Genomic DNA, 17,584 nt, shown 5'->3' on the forward strand with positions numbered 1-17,584 from the left:
TTTGGGAAGTTGTCATGTTGACAATTCCTTAATTTTAGTTTTAAATCTGTCATTTTCTGTTAGCAGTTCTATATCCCCAGGACACCAGAATACTGCCCAGCACAGAGTCCCACTCAATGTTTGTTCACTTAACATAAAGACAAGGATACAGGTCAGGTTCTCTTCTCTCTGGGACCAGGATCTTATGTCAGCACTTTGAGGGACAGGCCACTAGGTGATGATCTTGCTCATTGATTACAATAACCTGGGTCCCAGTTCAGGGAAGGGGGAGGATAGGGAAGAGAGAATCCGAAACAAACACTATATATACCTAGACTTCATGATTCAATCTTATAACTTGAAATTAAAATGTTAAAAGAAACTCCCCCATTGTGGAGGAAGTATACCAAAGTACATAAAGGCACCCAGTTTTACGCACTTCTGCAGAGTTTCTTTTCTTTATTTGTGTCTTTTATTGATGTTCTCTCAAGTTAGCCATCAAGGTTTTCCACAACATTGCAGAAAAGCTGGTAGCCATCCCCCTTCCTCAAAGCTGTTTTCACCATTCTTCTGCTCGCTTCTGGGTCTGCTGCCAGGACTTGCCTATCCCTCTCATAAAACCACAGACAATTAGACCTGGAAGGATCTTTTGGGGGAAATCATCTAAGTCCAATGGATCTTAAGTGCCAACCCAATTGATTGGCAGTAGGCTGTATCATGAGTAGTGTTAACATTAAGAGAGAACATTTACTGAGTGTTTAGTATAGGCTAGGCACTAAGCTGAGTGCTTTATATGAATTATTCATTAAATTTTCAAATACAATTTAATGAGATTATATCCATATTGTATTTGTTTTACTTAAAAACATTTTTAAAAATTCCTCTTCTTTAGGAAAAGCAGCTAAAAAATTGTCACATCATATATTTTTATCACTGTTGTCCAGTGATGAAACAAAGACATTTTATTTATCTCAATATTCTTTATTCTTCTCTCATTTCTCTCCTTTATTTGCCACTCACTCCTAAGTATTTAATATATGTTCTTCTGAATATATATATATATATATATATAATTTACTTGAAATTACATAGAGTTTTGTATTTTAATATTTCTTTTACATAATTTTTCCTTAAACTTGTTATTTTATATTGTGTTATAGCCAATTAACAAGCAATGTTGTGATAGTTTCAGGGGAACAGTGAAGGAACGAAGGGACCCAACCACACATAAGTAGATATCCATTTCCCCCCAAACCCCCCTCCTATCTAGGCTGCCACATAACACTGAGCAGCGTTCCATGTGCCATCCAGGTCACTTAATCTTATTATGTCAGTTTTACTACATGTGAATGTAACACTGATACTGCCTGCTGCCTAGGACTCCACTGCAAGCATAGACAGCATTTTATTTACCATTCTCCCAGTGAGGGGTACTGAGCTGACCTCCAGCTCTTTTCCTCCACAAACATTACTGTAATGCAAATCCTCAAGTTGCTCTGCTTTTGAACCTACATGAGAGTTTCTCAGTAATATAAATCATGTAGTGGAACTGCTGGTTGTGAGGTTGTGGGTCTAGTCATATTAATTTTACAGGTGGTACCAGATTGCTCTGCAAAATGGGTATACCTATTTTTCGTCTACAAGCTATGCCCACCTGTTCCCATTTCCCACTATCCTCACTAGTACGTGTGATTACTGGACTTTCTAATTGTTTCTAATCTGCTATAAAATAGCAGCATTTAATACTAGCCAGTTTGAGCATTGCTTTATAAATGTATCAGGGTTCTTCTGTGAATTGCCAGCTCAGAATCTTTGCCAATGGATTTTTCTCTTTTTGTCGATCTGTAGGACTTTCTCAATATGAATTGCTCATTGTTGACAAACATCTTTGTGTCACCCAGATGTTCATCTTATATTTGGAATTCTTTAATAACTTTCTTCTAGTCAAATTTATCAATTCCTTTCCTATGGCTTGCACTTTCTTGGGCTTGCCTAAAAAACTGAGATCAGAAAGACGTTCTCTAGTATTTTCTTTCATAGGCTTCATTTCACACAGGTCTTCAATCCATTTAGAATTTGCTTTTTAATATCATGGTGTAGAGATCCAAATCCATTTTCTCCATACTGTGAGCTACTTTTTAAAAAGTTAATTAATCTTTTAGAGCAGTTTTAAGTTCACAGCAAAAGTACAGGGAGTTCCCATATACCCTGTTCCCACACATGCCTAACCTTCCCCATCATCAACATCAGGCACCAGAGTGGCACGTTTGTTACAACTGATAAACCTACATAAACCTACACTGATACGTCATCACTCAAAGTCCATAGTTTACATTAGTGTTCACTCTTGGTTTTGTATACTCTATGGCTTTTGACAAATGTATAATAATATATATCCACCATTGTAGTATTGTATTGATTAATTTCACTGCCTTAGAAGTCCTCTATGTTCTGCCTGTTCATCCCTTCATTTCCCCAATCCCTGGCAATTATTAAACTTTTGTTGTAATTTTTATTAGTTTCAGGAGGTTTTTTGTTGATCTTTCAGATTTTCTTTGTAGACAATCATGTTATCTGCAAACAAAGACAGTTTTATTTCTTCCTTTCAAATCTGTATCTTTCATTTCCTTATTTGTTACATTAGTTAGGATATCCAGTATGATGCTAAAAAGTAATGGTGAGGGGAGACATCCTTGCCTTGTTCTTGACCTTTGCAGCAAAGTTTCAAGTTTCTACCAATAAGTATCATATTAGGTATATGTTATTTGTACGCTCTTTGTCACATTAAGGACCTTTATCTCTATTCATAGTTTGCTGAGAGTTTTTATCATGAATGGGTATTAGATTTTGTCCAATGTTTTTCCTGCATCTATTGATGTGATCATGTGATTTTTCTTCTTTTGCCTGTTGATGTGACAGATTATATTACTTGATTTTTCAAGTGTTGAACCAGCCTTGTATGACTGGGATAAATCCCACTTAATTATGGTGTCTATTCTTTTCATATACTGTTGCATTTGATTTACTAATATTTTATTGAGGAATTTTGCATCTTTGTCCATGAGAGATATAGGTTTGCAGTTTTCCTTTTTCTGCAATGTCTTTGTCTACTTTTTGTATTAGGGTGGCATTGGCTTCAGAGAATGAGTTAGGAAGTAGAAAACTGGTATAATTTCTTCCTTAAATGTTTGGTGGAATTCGACAGTGAACCTGTCTCAGTCTGGTGTTTTCTGTTTTGGAAGTATTTTATTATTGATTCAATTTCTTTAAAATTTTTTTTCTATTTTCTATATTTTTCTATTTCTTATTTTGTGAGTTTTGGCAAACTGTGTCTTTTAAGGAATTGGTCCATTTCATCTAGGTCATCAAAATTGTGAACAGTCATAAAACACCTTTATTATTCTTTTTAGCGGCCATGGGATCTGTAGTGATGTCCCTTCTTTCATTTCTAATATTAGTAATTTGTGTCTTCTCTGGTTTTTGTTCACTTAGCCTAAGGGCTTATCAACCTTACTGATCTTTTCAAGAGCCAGCTTTTTGGTTTTGTTGATTTTCTCTGATATTTTTTCAATTTCATTGATTTCTGCTTTAATTTTTTTTATTATTTTTTCCTCCTTGTTTTATACGTTTTTCTTTTCTTTTTTTAGTTTCCTAAAGTGGAAGCTTATATTGTTGATTTAAAGTTTTTCTGCTTTTCTAATATGTACATTCAATGATACAAATTTCTCTTAAGTGCTGCTTTCATTGCATTGTACAGATTTTAAGTTGTATTTTCATTTAGTTCACAATATTTTAAAATTTCTTCTGAAATTTCTTCTTTGACCCATGTGTTGGCTAAAAATGTGTTGTTTTATCTCCAAGTATTTGGGGATTTTACAGTTATCTTTCTGTTATTGACGTCTAGTTAATTCTACTGTGGTTTGAGAGCAGATATTGTACGATTTCTATCCTTTTTAAATTTGCTAACATTGTGTCTTATGACCCAAAATGTGATCTATCTTGTTGAATGTTCCATGTGAGCTTGAGAACAATAAGTAATTTGCTGTTGTTGAATAAAGTAGTCTATAGATGTCAATTAGATCCAGTTGATTGATGGCACTGTTTAGCTGAACTCTGTCCTTACTGATTTTCTGCCTGCTGCATCTGTCCATTTCAGATAGAGGGGATCAACAACTGTGACAGTGAATTTATCTATTTCTATAATATTTGCAGTTCTATCAGTTTTTAACTCACATATTTTGACCCACTGTCATTAGGTGCAAACATATTAGGGATTATTACATTTTTGTAATAATGTAATAATTAGAAGCACTGACCCCTTTACCATATGTAATGCCCCTTTATTCCTGATAACTTTCCCTGCTCTGAAGTCCACGCCACTTGAAATTAATACAGTTATTCCTGCTTTCTTTTGATTAGTGTTAGCATTGTGTATCTGTCTTATCATTCTGCTTTGAATCTATAAGTCTTTATAAGTCTTTAAGATATAAGTGGGTTTCTTATATACAATGTACAATGGTCTCGGTTTTTTTAATATTTTTAAATTTTATTTTTTAATTGAAATACAACTGACATATTAGTTTCAGATGTACAAAGTAATGATTTGACATTGGCATATATGGCAAAAAAATGACCACATAAGTCTAGTTAACATCAGTCACCATCCACAGTTATAAAATTTTTTCTTGTGATAAGAATTTTAAGATTTACTCTCAACAACTTTTGAATATGCAACACAGTACTATTAACTGTAGTCATAAGGGTCTTGGTTTTGATCCACTGACAATCTTTTAATTGGTATGTTCAGACCACTAATGATTCAGGTGACTATTGATATAGGCAGATTAATATTTACCATATTGTTGCTTTGTTCTTTGTTCCTGTTTGTCTTCCACACTTTTTCTATACTTCTGGTTTTAACTGAGAATTTTATATAATTCTATCTTTTCTTTCTTAGCATATCAATTATACTTCTTTTTTCTTTTAAAAATGGTTGTTCTGGAGTTTTCAGTAGATGTTTACAACTAATCCAAGTTTACTTTCAAATATCATTATACTGCTTCAAAGATATTACAAGTACCTTGTAATAACAAAATACTCCTAATTCCTTCCTTCTTTCCCTTATATCATTGCTGCCAATCATTTCACTTACACATAAACATATATAAGCACATATAGACATAAACATATATAATTAAATACATGATTGCTATTATTTTGAGTAAATTATTATCTGTTAGATCAATTAAGAAAAATAAAAAATTTTATTTTACCTTCATTTATTCCTTCTTTAATGCTCTTCCTTTTTTTATAGAGATCTGAGTTCCTGACCTATGTTATTTTTCTTCTCTCTAAAGAATTTTAAACTTTCTTGCAAGATGGGACTACTGGTGACAAATTCCCCTGTTTTTGTTTTGTTTTTTTGTCTGAAGAAGAATCTTTATCTTTTTCACTTGTGAAGAATTATTTCACAGGGTATTGAGTTCTGAACTGGTGGCTTTTTTCTCAACACATTAAATATTTCACCCCACTCTTTTCTTATTTGCATGGTTTCTGAGAAGTGGGACATATTGTTATCTCTGTCCCTCTGTAGATAAAGTGTTTTTTCCTTCTGGTTTCTTTCGATACTTTTTTATCTTTAATTTTCTATAGTTTGAAAATGATATGCTTGGATATAAGTTTTTTGGCATTTATTGTTCTTGGTATTCTCTGAGCTTCCTGGATCTCTGGTTTTGTGTCTGATACTAATTCAAGGAAATTCTCAGTCATTATTGTCTCAAATATTTCTTCTGTCCTTTCTTCTCCTGATAATCCTATTATGCATATGTTATACCTTTTGTAGTTTTCTCATAGTATTTTTACTGGGTTGGCCAGAAAGTTTGTTTGCCATTTTCCAGCTCACCTTACAGAAAAGGCTGAGTTAACTTTTTGGCTAGCCTAATATATTCTGTTCTGTTTTTTTCAGTCTTTGTTATTATTATTTTTTTTTTTTAGTACTTTTTTGTTGCTCAAGCTCACAGATTCCTCAGCTGTGTCCAGTCTACTAGTAAGTCTGTCAAAGGCATTTTTCATTTCTCTTACAAGATTTTTGATGTCTAGCGTTTCTTTTTGATTTTTCCTTAGGATTTCCATCTCTGCTTACATTACCTGTCTGTTTCTGCATGCTGTCCACTTTATCCATTATCCATTTATCCCTTAGCATATTAATCATTGTTGTTTTAAATTCCCATCCCTGCTGTGTCTGTTTCTGATGCATTCTCTATCTTTTCAAAAGTTTTTATTTTTTGCCTTTTGGTTTGCCTTTTAATATTTTATTGCAAGGTGCACATGGTGTGCTGGGCAAAAGGAACTGAAGTTAGTAGGCTTTTAGCAACACGTAGACACACCTTGCATTTTGTAAAAATTGGAGGATAATTGCTTTACAATATTGTGGTAGACTCTGCCATACCTCAGTGTGAATCAGGCATAATTATATATATATCCATTTCCTCTTGGCCCTCCCCTCACCATAAGATATACCTTGCTTTATTGTGGCTCTACTTTATCGCATTTCACAGACACTGCATTTTGTACAAGTTGAGGGTTTCTGGCAACACTGCTTTGTCAGATGATGGTTATTTTTCAGAAGTACTTTTAAACTAAAAGCAAATCTTTTTTAGACATAATGCTATTGCACACTTAACAGACTATAGTATAATGTAAACATGACTTTTATATGCCTTGAGAAACCAAAAATTTCATGTGATTAGATTTATTGCAATCTCTACTTTATTGCAGTGGTCTGGAACTGAACCGATAATATCTTTTAAGGATGCTTGTGTTAAGGTGTAAGGGAGGGGAAGTGTTCTATGGTCTCATGATTAGGTCTCACTCTTTTGGAGACTTGTACCCCTGGACTGTGAATTTCACATGTGCTTCTCAGCCTCCCCCCGCTGCTTAGGTGGGACTGGATGGCTGGAGGGGGCTGGAGTTGTATATTTCCCTTCCCCAAGATAGGCTCTGGTAAAATATCCTCTTCTGAGAGCATGGACTTGTTAAGAAGAACAGAATGCCCTGGTGTATTTAAAAATAGTTCCTTTCTCCTCCCCTTGCCAGAAGCATGAAGAAATTTTTCTCTGATAATCACTTAAAGGATTTACTAGAGCTCCTGTAGGTGAAACCCATAAAAGTTACTCCCCCTCTCCACCAATGACTAGGTATCTCTGGCATTTCTAACTCTCAGACTTGTCTATATTGAGCCTCTAGCAATTCATCCATTATAGTTCAGGCTTTCCTACTTTGACAGGTGCAGGTTTCTGCTCTGGGAGGTTGTGATTCTCCACATCCCCCATCTACCTCTCCAATTCGAGGGCAGCAGTTTTCCCTGTGACCCCACTTCTCTCATGGATCTATAAAGAATTCTTGATTTTTCTGTTTAATCAGCATTTTATTTGTTAGGATGGAGCAGTGACTTCTAAACTCCTTACATGTGGGCCTAGAAGTTGAAAGTCCATACTGTAAGCTACTTTTAACACCACTTAAGATCAGAGGAGAAATAACTCCAGAAAGAATGAAGGGATAGAGCCAAAGCAAAAACAACACCCAGTTGTGGGTGGGACTGGTGATAGAAGCAAGGTCCGATGCTGTAAAGAGCAATATTGCATAGGAACCTGGAATGTTAGGTCCATGAATCAAGGCAAATTGGAAGTGGTCAAACAGGAGATGGCAAGAGTGAATGTCGACATTCTAGGAATCAGCGAACTAAAATGGACTGGAATGGTTGAATTTAACTCAGATGACCATTATACCTACTACTCTGGGCAGGAATCCCTTAGAAGAAATGGAGTAGACATCATGGTCAACAAGAGAGTCCAAAATGCAGTACTTGGATGCAATCTCAAAAATGACAGAATGATCTCTGTTCGTTTCCAAGGCAAGCCATTCAATATCACAGTAATCAAGCCTATGCCCCAACCAGTAATGCTGAAGAAGCTGAAGTTGAACGGTTCTATGAGGACCTATAGGACCTTTTAGAACTAACACCCAAAAAAGATGTCCTTTTCATTATAGAGGACTGAAATGCAAAAGTAGGAAGTCAAGAAACACCTGGAGTAACAGGCAAATTTGGCCTTGGAGTACGGAATAAAGCAGGGCAAAGGCTAAGAGAGTTTTGCCAAGAGAATGCACTGGTCATAGCAAAGACCCTCTTCCAACAACAGAAGAGAAGACTCTACACGTGGACATCACCAGATGGTCAACACCGAAATCAGATTGATTATATTCTTTGCAGCCAAAGATGGAGAAGCTCTATACGGTCAGCAAAAACAAGACCAGGGGCTGACTGTGGCTCAGATCATGAACTCCTTATTGCCAAATTCAGACTTAAACTGAAGAAAGTAGGGAAAACCACTAGACCATTCAGTTATGACCTAAATCAAATCCCTTATGACTACACAGTGGAAGTGAGAAATAGATTTAAAGGACTAGATCTGATAGACAGGGTGCCTGATGAACTATGGATGGAGGTTCATGACATTATATAGGAGACAGGGATCAAGACCATCCCCAAGGAAAAGAAATGCAAAAAGGCAAAATGGTTGTCTGAGGAGGCCTTACAAATAGCTGTGAGAAGAAGAGAAGCAAAAAGCTGAGGAGAAAAGGGAAGATATTCCCATTTGAATGCAGAGTTCCAAAGAATAGCCAGGAGAGATAAGAAAGCCTTCCTCAGCGATCAATGCAAAGAAATAGAGGAAAACAACAGAATGGGAAAGACTAAAGATCTCTTCAAGAAAATTAGAGATATCAAGGGAACATTTCAGGAAAAGATGGGTTCAATAAAGGACAGAAATGGTATGGACCTAACAGAAGTAGAAGATATTAAGAAGAGGTGGCAAGAATACACAGAAGAACTGTACAAAAAAGATCTTCACGACGCAGATAATCACGATGGTGTGATCACTGACCTAGAGCCAGACATCCTGGAATGTGAAGTCAAGTGGGCCTAAGGAAGCATCACTACGAACAAAGCTAGTGGAGATGATGGAATTCCAGTTGAGCTATTTCAAATCCTGAAAGATGATGCTGTGAAAGTGCTACACTCAATATGTCAGCAAATTTGGAAAACTCAGCAGTGGCCACAGGACTGGAAAAGGTCCGTTTTCATTCCAATTCCTAAGAAAGGCAATGCCAAAGAATGCTCAAACTACTGCACAATTGCACTCATCTCACACACTAGTAAAGTAACGCTCAAAATTCTCCAAGCCAGGCTTCAGCAATATGTGAACCGAGAACTTCCAGATGTTCAAGCTGGTTGTAGAAAAGGCAGAGGAACCAGAGATAAATTGCCAACATCCGCTGGATCATCAAAAAAGCAAGGGAGTTCCAGAAAAACATCTATTTCTGCTTTATTGACTACGCGAAAGCCTTCGACTATATGGATCACAATAAACTGTGGAAAATTCTGAAAAGAAATGGGAATACCAGACCACCTGACCTGCCTCTTGAGAAACCTGTATGTAGGTCTGGAAGCAACAGTTAGAACTGGACATGGAACAACAGACTGGTTCCAAATAGGAAAAGGAGTACGTCAAGGTTGTATATCGTCACCCTGCTTATTTAACTTCTATGCAGAGTACATCATGAGAAACGCTGGGCTGGAAGAAGCACAAGCTGGAATCAAGATTGCCAGGAGAAATATCAATAACCTCAGATATGCAGATGACACCACCCTTATGGCAGAGAGTGAAGATGAACTAAAAAGCCTCTTGATGAAAGTGAAAGAGGAGAGTGAAACAGTTGGCTTAAAGCTTAACATTCAGAAAACTAAGATCATGGCATCTGGTCCCATCACTTCATGGGAAATAGATGGGGAGACAGTGGAAACAGTGTCAGACTTTATTTTTTGGGGCTCCAAAATCACTGCAGATGGTGACTGCAGCCATGAAATTAAAAGACGCTTACTCCTTGGAAGGAAAGTTATGACCAACCTTGCTTGATAGCATATTAGAAAGCAGAGATACTACTTTGCCAACAAAGGTCCATCTGATCAAGGCTATGGTTTTTCCAGTGGTCATGTATGGATGTGAGAGTTGGACTGTGAAGAAAGCTGAGAGCCAAAAAATTGATGCTTTTGAACTGTGGTGTTGGAGAAGACTCTTGAGAGTCCCTTGGACTGCAAGGAGATCCAACCAGTCCATCCTGAAGGAGATCAGTTCTGGGTGTTCATTGGAAGGACTGATGCTGAAGCTGAAACTCCAGTTCTTTGGCCACCTCATGCAAAGAGTTGACTCATTGGAAAAGACCCTGATGCTGGGAGGGATTGGGGGCAGGAGGAGAAGGGGACAACAGAGGATGAGATGGTTGGATGGCATCACCGACTCGATGGGCATGAGTTTGAGTGAACTCCGGGAGTTGGTGATGGACAGGGAGGCCTGGCATGCCGCGATTCACGGCGTTGCAGAGTCGGACACGACTGAGTGACTGAACTGACTGACTGACTGAATTCATCTTTCCTCCACTTTGTGATGCCACTTTTGTCATATAAAGAGTGACCATGAAATTTATTGCCCAAACAAGGATGAAAAAGTTTGTTATTGATAATTATGCTGTGACAGCTGCTGAAACTGGAACTTTCCCAGGCAAATGGGGCATATGTTCAACTTAATAATATAGCAGGTTCCCAAATACTTACATTATTATTGAGCAGTCTACTCTGGTTCCTTTTCCCCAAAGCATTGTAATATATTTTAATATCCTCATTCCTTGTTCTTCATTCCTCATTCCTGTTCTTCATTATCAACACTGTGTAATCTCTTTGGGCATCTTTATTTCTTCATAAATGGCATAAATACACTAAAAACTCCTTTACTTCTCTGTCATTTTATCTTCCTGATGTGCTAAAACTCCAGCCACTCATACCTGTGCAGTTCAGTGCTCCTGGACAAAGTCATGTAATGATGCCAATTGTCTCCTATATTAATCTGACTCCTAGCCTCAGGTCTACCCTGCTACACTGCTGTATATATCTGGTAAACCATTACCTTTCCACTATCAACAACAATGATTTCAAATCTCCACTCTCTCCAAATCTCTTCTTTCATTCTTATTACCTTGCCTCTTACTTGAAAGAAAAACAGAAGTCATCAGATTTAAAGTCCTTCACTTTCCCTTCTGTATCCACCCTGTCCTTCTTCATTCTTGTTGTAACAGAGGAACCTTACTTCTCCTTCCTCTCTGCTTTCACCCATCTTCCTAACTCTAACAATTACCCCATTTCTCTCCTCCAGATTCAACTTTCGCCCCAGCTGAATCATTCCCATTAATCTTGTAAGCACATTTGAGTCTTTCCTGTTGAAAAATCAAGACACCTTCCCTTAACTCTTCCTCTGCCTCTAGATATGGTATTTTCTCTTCTCTCCATCACAATCAAGTAAATTGAATGAATTGGCGATACCTCCAGTCTTCACCTCCTATTCATTCTCATCCCAGTCTGGGGTTTTTGGGGGGTACCTCATACTACTAACACAGCTCTAGCTAAGGCCATCAGTGGTTTCTGCAGTGCTTCACCAAGTAGATACATAGACCTTCTTGACTCTCCTCCCAAGGTTTCTCTATCAGCTCCCCTTGCCCTCTCCCCATCTCCACCTTCCTATTCACTGTCTCTATTTGACTGCTGATTCTCCTCTACTGGCTTTTAAACTTGAAATTACTCAAAGCTCAGTCCTAAGACCTCTCCTATTCTGACTTTAGCCCTTCTCTGTAGGTGACCTCATTCAACTCATAGCATTGCTACCTAAGTGTGGATGATTCACATGTTTCTATTTCCAGCCTTAGCCACTTCTCTGAGCTCAAGTATGTATCTCCAAATATCTATCTCCTATTTGTACTACCTTTTGGTTAAAACATACCTCAAATCCACCTTGGTAACAACTAATATATCTTCCCTCTAACCTGGTCCTGCTCCAAGCATGCAAGTCAGAAACGCAGGGTGTCACCCTTGGCTCTTCTCTCTGTCTCACCCTTCATATCCAAATGCTGTCCATGTTACCTTCCAAATGTCTCTTGAACTCCTACTACCATCCCCATTACTACCATAGACTACTATCCTTACTACTTCAGACTAAGCTACATCATTTTTAACCTGAACTAATAGAAAATTATCCTAACTGGTCTCCATACATCTTCTCTTGCCTTTCTTCAATTTGTTCTCTGTACTATAAGCCAGAGTGATCTTTTAAAAGCACAAATATATTATCTTCCTCCTTAGAACAATTCAACAGCTTTTCATTGTTCCCAGAATCAAGACTGAAATCCTTAAGAGTCAAGTCCCTGCCTTCTCACCTCTCTAGCCTCATGCTGTGCCATCTCCCTGCTCACTTTCTGCACTTGACTATTCTCATCTTATGATTTCTCTTGCAAAAGCCTGGTCAGTTACTTTCCCCTTCTTTCCTTTCTTTCTCCTTCCCTTCCTCCATTTCCTTCATCCCTTTATCTCAGCTCACTCATCCATCTCAATGAAAAATCTTCCCTGTCCTCTTTCATTGTGGCAATTTCTCCTCTTATGTGCTCTCATATATCATCCCTCTCCCTTCAGACACTTCAGAACTTCTGATTTTGATAGCATTTGTTTGAGTTCTTAACTAACATCTACTTCTCTAATAATCTGTAAGCTACATGAGGGAAGGCATCATGTCTCTTGCTTTTTATTTTTGTCTGTTTCCTCAGCACTTAGCACCATGCCTGATACATAAGAGGTGTTCACTGAAGAACTGCCTCTTCCCTTTAATTGTGAGATGGTTGTACATCCTGGCTGTGGTATCTGCCTTTACTCCCTATTCAGACAGCTCCCTGGATATCCTTTTGACTTTAGATTTTGTTTTTCTAGATGATTACTAATAGCCTTGATAATATTAATAGTTTGCATTTTTGACCATTTTCTATTAGCTAAGGACTTTGCATATATGATTTCCATTGTCTTCCAATAATTAAGCACTATTAATCATGATTGCTGGGAGAAATATCAATAACCTCAGATATGCAGATGACACCACTCTTATGGCAGAAAGTGAAGAGGAAGTAGAGCCTCTTGATGGAAGTGAAAGAGGAGAGTGAAAAAGCTGGCTTAAAACTCAACATTCAAAAAAATGAAGGTCATGGCATCTGGTCCCATCACTTCATGGCAAATAGATGGGGAAACAATGGAAACAGTGACACTTTATTTTCTTGGGCTCCAAAATCACTGCAGATGGTGATTGTAGCCATGAAATTCAAAGATGCTTGCTCCTTGGAAGAAAAGCTATGACCAACCCAGACAGCGTATTAAAAAGCAGAGATATTACTTTGCCAGCAAAGGTCCGCCTAGTCAAAGCTCTGGTTTTTCCAGTAGTCATGTATGGATGTGAGAGTTGGACTATAAAGAAAGCTGAGTGCTGAAGAATTGATGCTTTTGAACTGTGGTGTTGGACAAGACTCCTGAGAGTCCCCTGGGCTGCAAGGAGATCAAACCAGTCAATCCTAAGGGAAGTCTGTTCTCAATATTCATTGGAAAGACTGATGCTGCAGCTGAAGCTCCAATATTTTGGCCACCTGAAGCAAAGAACTGACTCATTGGAAAAGACCCTGATGCTGCGAAAGATTGAAGGTGGGAAAAGAGGATGACAGAGGATGAGCTAGTTGGATGGCATCACTGACTTGATTGACTTGAGATTGAGCAAGCTCAGTGAGTTGGTGATGGACAAGGAAGACTTATGTGCTGCAGCCCATGGGGTCGCAAAGAGTTGGATATGACTGAGTGATTGAACTGACTGAAGCCTGTTCTTGACAAAACTACTGTTATGCATATGGGTTAAACAACCTGTTCAAATCCCACAATGGTGGAACTGGGGTTTTCCCTCAGCCACATCTGTTCTAAAGCCCATGCTCTTTTCGCTACACCACTGTTAGGTTCTTCCTAATAGTGTCATGTTAAGTAAGGATTTCTTTCTAGCCAAGCTGAGTCTTGTGGAACCATCCACAATAACTAAACACCTCACTCCATCACATACACATAAGTACTTGGTAAATATAAATAGTAATTCTGCTTCTTAAGGGCATTTAGATTTCTTTCTGCAGCTTTGTTGGTATAGGGTAGATTTCCACACATTGAGATTTTCTTGGAATTACACCCTTGATCTCCCTTTACTGGTGATTACAGAGAACTTTTCCAGGTACTTTTAACCTTAAATCTTTAAAATTTGTGGGAGGGTTCAGGGTGACTACATTGGGATGGCCAAAGGGAACTAAATTTTAATTAGCACCTACTATGTGCCAGGTACTTAACGTGGTCACATCTTTGAATCCTTGGTGGGAATAACTATTCACATAGATAAGAAAATAAAAGTCAGAGTGATCTGGTCTGGATTCTGACTCAGGGATTTCTGAAACTAAAGCCTGTACCTCTGAAAAGATCCCAGTGGGGGATAAGACTCAGATCCTTGGCCCAGCACTGAAACAAAGAAGAATGTTTGCCAAGCCATGGAAGCCACCTTAGGTAAATATGGTGGTTTATCTACAGCCTCAGTTGCCAGATGGTAGTTGAGATTATTGAGATTGAACAGAAGGGGATATTTCCTTCAGTTTAGAGGATGCTCCCAAAGTTGTTTGTTTTTCAGAAAATATCAGCTTTATCCAACAAACTTTGGGCCTATCAGAACTTATTCTTATCCCTTTTCTCACTCCCCAAACATCTCCTCATTTTTCCTGGTCTAGAGAAGACCCACTTTGTTGGCCATCAACTAAAAGAAAGTCACTTAAAAAGGATTCAACACTTGTTTTGATCTGTGTCTTCTTTTCTGAGTACTTGGGACAAGAAAATTAAAACATATTATAATGGGTGGCTGTGTCTGATAGTAGTATTATGGGTGATTCTTGCTTCCTTTCTATGTTTTTTGTAGTTTTTACATTTTCTAAAATGGTGATTATTGCTTTAAATGAAGAGGTGTCTAATTTTAAGGGACTTCATTACAACATTCAATGGGTAAAGTTTCCTTTTTAAAAAAATGTAAGCCAAAATAAATCTTCACCAGTAAAGTTAAAGTTTAAAGTTACTTGGGAGAGATTTGTAAGTAAGGTAGGCTGCTTGACTCCCTGTAAGGAGAGAGAGAAACTGGGAGACCTGCGACTGGTCCTCACCCAACTAGGTGAGATAGCCAGGTAAGGCAGACCCAAATTTAGCCAGGTGAACAAGTTTAATATCCGGAATACTGGCCAACCTATAATTAAGGAAAAATGGTTGGGTATTTTGTCATGAATAGGCCTTCTCAAATATTAGGAACCTTTTATGCTATCTCATTAGCATGACTTTTTAAAGCTTCCAAAACTTTCCATCAATTACAATCCTGAGTCACCTACCATAACCATTTTGAAATCCATATCATGACGTACTTTTACCATCATCCTATTTATGGCCTCACTTTCTTTTCAGACTTGCATGTACAATACTTCTTTCCTAAGTCTAATTTTAGCTCCCCTCTCAACTCTGACTTGGATTCTCTCTCCTGATATGTTGTCTCACCCTTTCTGGCCTGACAGATATAATTGTCAGGAGACCAACCCATATACTATCAAGGTCCTTTCTAACAAGTGGGTGGAACATGGTAGAGGAACATCCAGGAGAATACTATTCAGAAGTCCCTGTAGTTGGCATCTTGGACATTTGTCTTCCAAAAGCATAACCCTAGTCAAAGAGATCAGAACTAGTGGTCAGTATCAGGAGTTCAGTTCCCACATGAGAACCACGGATAAGTCAAATAATTGGAACAGGAACTTGGAACGACATCCATGGCAGGAAACTGGTTCCATGAGCATGGCTTGGAGAGGAGTTGGCAGGAGAGGCTAGATTTTGGCATTGGGATAAGAAGGGACTTCTGCCTGGTGGGGTTGGAGGTAATATGGAATGTAAGAAAACAACTCAAGAGCCCAGTGGTCAATGCAGGGCACCACGACCAAGGATACCTATCAGGTATTGAGATGAGGAAAGTGGTTGCTTAAGCAGGCTGTCTTCAGGTCCTTATTGATCTAGGGAGTGCGTGGTCTGAGTCTGAAGGAAAGGGCAACAGTACATCTAAATATGAACTGTTGAGTCAGAGAGCGTAGGGGACATTGATAGTTAGGGACCAGGTCAGAGAATGAGAGAATATATGTCCTACTACATCATCTCATACATATTTCTTCTCTAGAGGCTTGTGAGAACCAGCGGGTTCTCAGTATATAGCTAGATGTTTCCCTAACACCTTAGCCTGATTGTATTAACACAGGAGAAAGACACTCTGAAGAGGAGAAGCAAGAATACAGGCATACCTAGAAGACACTGTGGGCTCGGGGTCAGACCTCTTTAATAAAGTGAACATTGCAATAAAGTGAGTCATATGAATATTTTGGTTTGGTACATGAAGGCTGTATATCATCACCCTGCTTATTTAACTTATATGCAGAGTACATCATGTGAAATGCTGAGCTGGATGAAGCACAAGCTGGAATCAAGATTGCCAGGAGAAATATCAATAACCTCAGAAATACAGAAAGCGAAGAGGAACTAAAGAGCTTGAGGAAGCTGAAAGAGGAGAGTGAAAAAGCTGGCTCAAAACTCAACTTTCAAAAAACTAAGATCAAGGCATCCAGTCCCATCATTTCATGGCAAATAGATGGGAAAACAATGGAAACGGTGACAAACTTTATTTTCTTGGGCTCCAAAATCACTGCAGATGGTGACTGCAGCCATGAAATTAAAAGACATTTGCTCCTTGGAAGAAAAACTGTAACAAACCTAGACAGCATATTAAAAATCAGAGACATTACTTTGCCAACAAAGGTCTGTCTAGTTAAAGCTCTGGTTTTTCTAGTAGTCATGTACAATTGTGAAAGCTTGACAATAAAAATGGCTGAGTACTGAAGAATTGATGCTTTCAAATTGTGGTGTTGGTGAAGACTCTTGAGAGTTCCTTGGAGAGCAAGGAGACCAAATCAGTCAATCCTAAAGGAAATTAACCCTAAATATTTATTGGAAGGTCTGATGATGAAGCTCCAATACTTTGGCCACCTGATGCAAAGAGCCAACTCATCGGAAAAGACTCCAATGCTGGGAAAGACTGAAGGCAGGAGGAGAAGGGGAAAACAGAGGATAAGATGGCTGGATGGCATCACCGACTCAATGGCCATGAGTGTGAGCAAACTGGGAGATGGTGAAGGACAAGAAAGCCTGGCGTACTGCAGTCCATGGGGTCGTAAAGAATCGGACATGACTGAGTGACTGAACAACAAATAAAAATTATATTTGCAATGAAAAAATGCTCAACATCACTGATTATTAGAAAAATGCAAATCAAAACTACAGTGAGGTACCACCTCACACCAATTAGAATGGCCATCATCAAAAAATGTACAAATAATAAATGCTGGAGACGGTGTGGAGAAAAGAGCATCCTACAGCATTGTTTGGCAATGTAAATTGGTGCAGCCAGTATGGAGAACAGTATGAAGGTTCCGTAAAAAACTAAAAAGAGAGTAACCATATAATCCAGCAATCTTCTGGGACTATACCCAGAAAACACAAGAACTCTTACTTCAAAAAGATACCACACCCCATTGTTCA

General features: G+C 38.2%; 1 protein-coding gene across 1 annotated transcript in view; it reads right to left on the bottom strand.

Moving 5' to 3' along the window:
• Positions 1–17,584, bottom strand: part of SPON1 (spondin 1) — a 301,416-nt gene that overhangs the window by 209,718 nt on the left and 74,114 nt on the right. The window lies entirely within an intron of this gene.

Source organism: Dama dama, chromosome 1 (assembly GCF_033118175.1).
Source record: "Dama dama isolate Ldn47 chromosome 1, ASM3311817v1, whole genome shotgun sequence".
Lineage (NCBI taxonomy): Eukaryota > Metazoa > Chordata > Mammalia > Artiodactyla > Cervidae > Dama > Dama dama.